This window comes from Leptonychotes weddellii, chromosome 14 (assembly GCF_054177405.1).
Source record: "Leptonychotes weddellii isolate Sample4059 chromosome 14, ASM5417740v2, whole genome shotgun sequence".
NCBI lineage: Eukaryota > Metazoa > Chordata > Mammalia > Carnivora > Phocidae > Leptonychotes > Leptonychotes weddellii.
The window spans coordinates 34,910,361-34,919,706 of record NC_138382.1 but is presented as its reverse complement, the minus strand read 5'-3'; the positions used below and the strand labels follow the sequence as shown (position 1 = coordinate 34,919,706).

Genomic DNA, 9,346 nt, shown 5'->3' with positions numbered 1-9,346 from the left:
TCCATCAAATCCTAACTCCTGTGGGTATTGTTCTGGGAACAAACAAACAAACAAACCAGGATGTGTTAGGTTTGAGTAACTTTCTCAGCTTACTTAGCTCAGCAAAATTTGGAATACAATCCCAAATTCCCTGAGGGGTTCAACTGATTTAATACAGAGGGTTGCAGAGTTTCAGTTTATTGTTTTAACATATGACCAAAGTGAGACAACATTCTACCTTTTTTGGCCTAATTTCCTGTATTGCAATTTCCTCCTCCCTAATATATGGGATGGCTCCTAAATGATGAAAGCTTAAAGGTGTCTTTTCCTATGTTAATAACTTTTGGAATGGAGGTAAGAATGGGAGCTGGTTGCCAATGGAGCCAACCACAGGATTAGAGGTTTAGACATTTCAGACTCTGATTCCCTTCTTGCTTGGCAAGGTGATCAGTCAGAGGCTCAACAGGAAGTCGATGGCAACTCATATGAAATACTTTGAGGAACAGTTAAAACAGAGACGAATTACAAAGGTCAGGGTAGGATGGAGGGGAAGCCCAAGGGATAATACAATACCTCAAGGCTAATCAAAGGGTGGGAGAGGTTATCACCCTAAACCTGAAGAGATGAGAGGAATGGTCCAGTTAATGGTGCCAGGAGACAGAAAGAACTGTGTACGGAGTGTTGCCTGTTGAGAGGTACAGACCCAAGAGACAGGGAGCCAGGGGAACAATATTCAAACCTCACTGCTTTCCCTTATCCCATCTCCTATGTTCCCCACTGGGTGAACGCAACCAGTTCTTACAGGGCAGCCCAGCAGGACACAAAGCAGGGTAGAAAAATATCAAGAGACAGTCTGGAGGAGCAAACAGAAGGTGTCCAGCTCAAGAGTCCAATATAATCTAATAAGCAACAACAGGGACATAGTCTGACTAGCATTCTGTTTATAGCCAATATATGATTTAAAATAACAACTCTTGGGGAGCCTGGGTGGCTCAGTTGTTAAGTGTCTGCCTTCGGCTCAGGTCATGATCCCGGGGTCCTGGGATCGAGCCCCACATTGGGCTCCCTGGTCAGCGGGAAGCCTGCTTCTCCTCCCCCCACTCCCCCTGCTTGTGTTCCCTCTCTCGCTGTATCTCTCTGTCAAATAAATAAATCTTTAAAAATATATATAAATAAATAACAACTCTTATATTGTTCTCATGGCAGCTGGCTGGACATTACAACTTAAAAGTCCATAAAGAAGAAAAAGGTAAATCACATGTTATAAAGAGGAAACAGAATCCAGGCAAGAGTTAGGTAAAGAGTTCAGGGCTTGTGAACAGAAAAGCACCAAAGGGAATGCATCTACTTTCTTTATTGCCTTCACATTCTACATTAAAACTCAGTTTTCAGAAATTCTAGGCCAGTCTGTCTAATTCAACTAATATATATATATATATATATATAATCTCCCAAGATAATACTATTCAATTTGCATTTTGAATCTATTTTATATTTTATATTTTGCATCTCTTTTATCACTTTATCATTCTCACATTTCACACACATATGATTTATTTATGTCACTAAATGGATTGTAAAATCCTAGAAGGCAGAAAATGCCTGTTTTTTTCTGTACCCCATCTGTATACCTGTATTTCTGTATACCTATCACAATGACCTCAAATAGGAAGCACGTGAGAAATGTCTCTCAACTAGCTCCCTATAAGCCACAGAAACTCTTGCCCCCAGGAATTACTAGACATTCCTTCATTATATCACACATCAGTGGACATTGTTTTGCTATGAACAGGGAATATTTTTATGGATTATATACTATGAAAATTAATATCTGAGGTAAATAGATCACATGCATTCTAACTACTACTATTGGGGAAAATGAGATCGTTAAATCATGGACAAAATGGTTCCTAGTGCCACTAACATTTCTTTTTCCTAAGTGATGCTTCCTGATATAGCAAAATGCCATGGGAATTAAAGAAGGAAGAAAGGGAGAAAACGCAATCAATTTTGGGACCCCGTTGCCAGAACACTGTTATTCATCCTGTCATCTTTTCAACAAATACGTATTGAACACTACTAGTGATAGAGCAATGAACAGTCATTATCCCAGCTTTGTGGAGTTTATATTCTAGTAGAGAAAAACACATCATAAACAAATAAATATACTTGTTAATTAGTGAAAAGTTATGTAAACAGAAATAAAGCAAGGGGGGAAGAGAAATGACAGTGCTTGGGTACCATTTTAGGTAGAATGGTCAGGGAAAGCATTTCTAATAAGGAGTGCTTCAGCAGATGATAATATTTCGATTAAATGGACAGCCCACCATGCACAATCTGGGAGACTATCCGACCACAGGGAAAGTGAAAGTATAAACAAAAAGCAAAAGCTTATGAGTGAAATCTGAATACCACAATTCCTCATAAGATGGCCACATCTACACAAACTCTCTCCCATGAAGTATTTGTTATCCTGGAATCCCAAAGAAACCCATTCCCAAGTGAATGAAAGTATGTACATGGTCAGGGAACAAGTTTTGTGATCCACAGATAAACACCAAATTTCAAGTGGCTTTTACAAATCATTTGGTAAGGGCCACAAAGAAATGTTTTCTGTCTCTCCAGAAACATTTCTTGGAGAAATCCATTGAAATAGGATCATACTAAATGGCATTAATGAAAGAAGAAAGGAGGTGATCTGGAGGGAATAATAGTTACCCACAGATATCCCATGCTGGTTGTAGATTAATAATCAACTAAAGGAGGTTTTCAAATAATGGTACTTAGGTCCCACCTCCAGAGACTCTGATTTAATGGATGTGGTGTGGGGACAAAGCATTGCTATTTTTTTTGAAGTTCCCCAGATGAGACTAACATGAAGCCAGAATTGAGAATCACTGAGTTAAGCTGTTAAAAAACAGGCTAAGAATTACTTCTGAAATGCAACAGACATCTCACAACTATTCAAAGTGAGTCAGATTATGTATGGAGTACCAATATGTGCTAGAAGCTTAGCACCAGTGACACAGACAAGAAAAGGCAAGCCCGTCCCAAGCTTCAGGAACTCAAATGGGGAAAGGCAACTGACAAAGAATTAAACAACTTTTTAAAAAACAAGATAGTGTGATAAGGGCTATAAAATAAATGCAAAGTGTGATAAGATAGAGAATATCTGGGTACAAGCTATTTTTGTTACATTGATTAAGAAAAGCCTCCCTGAAGAGTGGAATTTAAGCGGAAACCCTGAAAGATGAGAAAGAACTGACCGTTCAGAAAGTCTAAAGAGTGAATGGCAAGACAAAAGCCCTGAGATACAAAGTGGCTTGGTGTGTTCTAAATACAGAGGAGGCAAATATGACTGCACTTAGAGAAAGTGAAAGAAGATGTGGTGTAAGAAGAAGGAAGAAATTTGGATTTTATTCTAAAACTAATAGGAAACCATTGAAGGATTTCAAGCAGAGGAGAGATACGATTTCACTGCATTACTGAAAGACCACTCTGCTATGGGGAGAATGGATTGTGAGGTTAGAAAAAGGGGAATTGAAACAGACGACCAGTGCCAGCAAGAGATGATGGTGGCCTGCACCAAGTTATTTGCAAGGGGAAAAGTAGGATATGCTAGAATTAAGACATATTATAAAGATTGAGCCAACAGGATTTGCTGATGGATTGGATGTGGAACAAGAGGGAAAAGCAGGGATCTAGTCAGACTTTCAGTTTTGTGGATTGAATATCTGAATCTTTTGAGGTCCCGAAATGATTGTTGGAGGAACAGGTGTAGAAGCAAGGGATCAGAAGTTCTATTTGGGATTTACTGCATTTGAAATGCCTGGAAGATCTCCAGTTAATGGAAGATATCCATTGGGCAGGCAAACGAACATGCAAATCTGAAGTTCTCAGTGGAGGTTTTCAGCTCAAAAGATACATTTGGGAGTCATCAGCATGACTGGTATCATATGTAGAATTTATGAGTAGAAAGGAGTTAAGTAAATATGCCTGAGACACATGGTGTCCTGAAGGAAAGGCATTAAGGCCTCTTCTCCTTGGAGATTTGACATTATTTTAGATCTTGTGGATTGAGATGTTCTTGATTGAGGTCCAATGGTGAGAAAGGTCCCATCACAGAAGGAACAGTCTGGATTGGTAACTGCAGGCTCAATACTAGAACAAAAGTGTTTGTAGAGTAAGGGCCGGTTCCAACACAGCACATGGCTCATACTGAAGGTTCAACCTGACTCTTGTTGCTGAAGGCACGTTTGGGACAATGGCTGAGCAGATGAATGTAAACCAAAGAGCTGTCAAGGGTGGAAGTCCGTTGTAATTGCTCTTAGTCCAGCAAGAGCTAGAGAGTGTGGGGACCTCCTCCCAGATAGAGGATGAGGGTGGCCTGTGCAGAGTTCTGTCCTGGCAGTGGTGCCATTCCCACTTCAGAGAAGAAAGCTGCATCAAACTGTGCAGGGTCCGTTCTCAACCACAGATGAGGCTGCAATGAAAGCAATGACCGGTGGAAATTGGAACCTTTCAAATCCCGAGGAGATTAGCCAGTCCTTCCCTTATCTGGTTGCTGGACTCCGAATGAACGTCTCAGTCAGAGTTAGACTTTGAGCAACTAAAAAAAAAGCCCCTTTTGGACTGGACACATTGCTCATTGAGCTGCTGGGGTCTTGAATATTTAATTTGCTTATTATAAGGATAAATGACCTTATTTGTACCTCAAACTAGTGAGGGGCTTCACACTAAATATATAAATATAGAAGTTTATGTTTATCCTTTTTAAAACTATTGAGGCAATATGATTTAGTAGGAGATAAGAGTTTAGATCTGAATTTGAAGCACGGATTTATCACCTATGAATTATTTGACCTTGGGAACATTATCTACACTTAAAATGAGAATTAAAGTAAGTTTCATGAAGCACCTGGGTGGCTCAGTCAGTTAAACGTCTACCTTCAGTTTAGGTCATGATCCTGGGGTCCTGGGATCGAGCCCTGCGTCTGGCTCCCTGCTCAGCGGGGGTGTCTGCTTCTCCCGTGCCCTCTGCCCCTCCCCCTTGCTCATGTGTTCATGCTCTCTCTCTTTCACTCTCTCTCTCAAATAAATAAAATCTTAAAAAAATAAGTTTCATGAAGTAAAATGAGGATCAAGTGAAAAAACAAAGGTAAAGCACTAAATAGTACCCGTTTCATAGTAAAAGCTCAATAAGTGTTATCATTAACCTCTTATTAAGCATTATTAAGCTATTTACACTATTTAAATTCACCTTGTTAGATTCACCCCATTGTTTTGAATTCATTTTGAATTCTACTCTGCTCAGCTTCATGCCAGCTGATAATTTGATAAATTGCATCACTTATGTCCTCATATAAATATTTTTAAAAATTTACAGAATGGAGCTTCTAGGTCATATTAATTTCTTCCTTTCCTGAATCCATATATGTAATCCCACCCAATTATAGTTCTTGATTGTGCTCTACGTATTTCATATGCCTTCATTTTATCTCCTTAACTACACTGTAATTTCTTGAGGATAAGGATTAGATCTGAATCTTCTTTTTAATTGTCCTACCACATCTTGAACAGTATGAGGCATATAGGAACCAAAAATTACTTATTTATTTATTTATTTATCTATCTATTTTAAATGTTTTATTTATTTATTCATGAGAGTCAGAGAGAGAGAGAGAGAGGCAGAGGCAGAGGGAGACGCAGGCTCCCCGCCTAGCAGGGAGCCCGATGCGGGACTTGATCCCAGGATCCTGGGATCATGACCTGAGCTGAAGGCAGACACTTAACCATCTGAGCCACCCAGGCGCCCTCTATTTATTTATTTTTAAAGATTTTATTTATTTAACAGATAGAGACACAGCGAAAGAGGGAACACAAGCAGGGAGAGTGGGAGAGAGAGAAGCAGGCTTCCCGATGAGCAGAGAGTCCGATGTGGGGCTCAATCCCAGGACCCTGGGATCAAGACCTGAGCCAAAGGCAGACACTTAACGACTGAGCCACCGTGCACCCCAAAAATTACATATTTATTTATATAAAGATGGTTTTGAGCAGATTTGCTTACAAATATTATTTTCTCCTTTTGGTTTAGTGGTCCCTAGAAATGTAATGCACATACACTTACAAAATCCTATCTGTGCACCATAATTTCTCTGTGAATCAGTTTCCTTTGAAAATACTAGACTTGACCAGGCAATCTCTAAAGTCCTTTTCTGGTCTAAAAATCCCTGATATTATTAAATAAAAATGACAGCACACCTCAAAATTTCCAAAGATAATGAATAATCCATTCATTCATTTATTCAACAAATACTTATTGAAGGCACACTATGTGCCAGACACTTATCTAGGTGCTGGGAAAATAGCAGTGAACAGAACATTGTCTCTAACCTCACAGAGACTTCATTCCAAAGGATTCACTTCATTAAAATCTTCACCAAGGAAACTTTGAAGTCAGAAGGTAGAAATAAACAGGCTATACATTAGGGTTTTAGCATCTAGAAAGAAATCTTCAACTATAATATTCTCTTTACGTTTTATTCAAAAAGAAAAAAACCCTGGTTCCTAGCCAGCCCATGTATTTCACATTCAATCATCAAGATATGAAAGTCAGAAATAGAGAAGATACCCTTCATTTACTCCACACATCAACATCTGTTCTTTTTTGTCTTGAAAGTATCTCCCATTACCCACCCCTCCCATCTATTCCTACTGTCCCTGCCTGGTTTAGACCTTCATTTATTCCAACCTAGATGAGTAAAACAGTCTCAGACTGGCCCCCCACCACTGAATAAAACAAGTCATTGCTTGACAAAGGATAGCTCTCATCATAGCACTCTGCTGTTCCAGAAGCCTGGAGGGATCCTTCCATTGCCTTTATAACAAAAACGAAATTCTCTGACCTGAAGGTCAGGCCTTTTACTATCTGGCTTAAAACTGCCTTTTAAAATTATTTCCCTCTACTTTCGCTTACATACTCTATGCTCCAACCAAAATAAACCACATATTTTCCATCCCTTTCTTCCACCCCACACACCTCCTTATTTCTGATCTCTGGGTTTTCTGTTCCTTCCATCTGGAATTTCTGCCCTTCCCCAGTAGATGCATGGCCACACCTAACTATCGGTAGCTTAAAGAGATAGTTATTTTCTCACTTAACAAGAAGCCCAGACTTAGGGAATCCACACTGCTCAACATCATCAAGAGCTCTGGCTCCTTCTAAATTCCTGCACTGTTGAACTAGCAAGTGTTTTTCATCTTCATGAAAACAAGAGTTGTTAAAAACTTCTGGAATTACATCGCCATGCCTCACTGGACAAAGAGGAGTGGAGGAAAAGGAAGCACCTGCGTCATGAAAGCTAAAACTTTCCCAAAATTCCCTGGAAGATTTTCATTGGCTAGACTGTACCACCTGGCCATGCCTAGGTGAAAGAGAGGTTGGAAGACAAGTTTTTTAACTGAGCATATCATCACTCCAAACAAACAAACAAAAGAGTTCTCTTAATAAGGAATATGGTGACAGTGGATCACAAGACACCCTTAGCAAGACAGCTTGAAGTATCCACCATAGTTGATACCAACAGTATCAAGCATACACAGTCAAATAGGTTTTACTGACAATGCTTGGAACTCACAGTGTTAGTATGGCTTTGCTTCCACCTTTTCAATTCTAAATAAACAACAAAACCAGGGGCCATCCTGACTTACAAAGGCACAGCTTACATGTGATCCTGGCCAGGACCTTGCTTTCCTGCTACTCCATTCCTTCTACTCATCCCACTTCACCAGATGGGAACAATGGCCCTTTGGTGTAGCGTTAATGATGCCTGGGAGGGAAGCAGAAGGAGATGTGAAAGAAGACTGGAGCGCTAGGATGGGGCATGACTATGTATGCCATACTTATAAACTATGGACTCTGGTTCTGTGGTGTTATATCATTACATTTTTATCAAACATTCAGAATTAGAAAAATATGAATTTCTTCTATTTTATTTTAATTTTTTAAAGATTTATTTGTTTATTTGAGAGAGAGTGTGCACGCACCCATGCGGGGGGGCAGGGGGGGGCAGAGGGGAGAGAATCCCAAGCAGATGCCTGCAGAACAAGGAGCCTGTCACAGGGCTCGATCTCACAACCCTGAGACCACAACCTGAGCCAAAACCAAGAGTCTGACGCTTAACTGACTGAGCCACCCAGGTGCCCCTAAATTCTTCTATTTTATACCAAATTCTAGTGTCACTCCTAACAGATACTGAGTGTATCTGTTCTCTTGCCTTGTCTCATATTTGAGAAGCTAGGTTCCTACTGTTGAGATGGAACTCAAGAATGATTTCAATTTGTATAAACTATATTTTTATTGTAGTATAATATATATAACATTTATCATTTTAACCATTTTTCTATGTACACTTTAGTAGCATTTAAGTACATTCACAATGTGTTGCAGAATTATGCTTTCCCAGAACTTTCTCATCATCCCAAACAGAAACTCTGTACCCTCTAAACAATAAATTGTCCCCCTCCTCTCAGACTCTCTTTATGCTTTCTCTCTATGCATTTGCCCATTCTAGGTGCCTCGCATAAGTGGAATCATACAATATTTGTCCTTTTGTGTCTGATTTATCTTATTTAGCATAATATTTTCAAAGTTCATTCATGTTGTAGCATGTATCAGAATGTCAATGCTTTTTAATGCTGAACAATATTCCATTGTATGTATACACTACATTTTGTCTATCCATCACAATTGTTTGTTGTTTTTTTTAAAGATTTTATTTATTTATTTGACAGAGAGACACAGCGAGAGAGGGAACACAAGCAGGAGGAGTGGCAGAGGGAGAAGCTGGCTTCCCGCTGAGCAGGGAGCCCGATGCGGGGCTCGATCCCAGGACCCTGGGATCTTGACCTGAGCCGAAGGCAGACACTTAATGACTGAGCCACCCAAGCGCCCCAATCCATCACAATTGTTGATGGCAATTTAGGCTGTTTCTACCTTATGGCTATTGTGAATAATGTTGCTATGAACATTGATATAAAAATAGATGTTTGAGTATTTGCTTTTAATTATTTTGGGAGAAACTTTATCTTAAACAATGCTGAAGTTGTGGTTAAAATAAATCAAGTATGAAACTTTTATGGGGCAATCTCAAAAACTACCAATCACTTGTAACATATTTCTGGACAAAAATAAATTCTAAGTTTTAGATAACTAACAGAAAGAAATCCCTGGTAATTAACATATTGTAAGCTGGCAACATGGTATCTCCTATCTAAGAATTTTAAATTTATCTACAAACCTAAATATAGCTCATTTACATATTTTAGTTCTTTGGCTCTCCAGAACAAGAAGAATGAGGCAACAGAT

The 9,346-nt window shown here is 39.3% G+C and overlaps 1 long non-coding RNA gene across 1 annotated transcript in view; it reads right to left on the bottom strand.

The window, feature by feature from the left end:
• The window catches only part of LOC115939409 (uncharacterized), a 199,233-nt gene that overhangs the window by 1,409 nt on the left and 188,478 nt on the right, over positions 1 to 9,346 (bottom strand). The window lies entirely within an intron of this gene.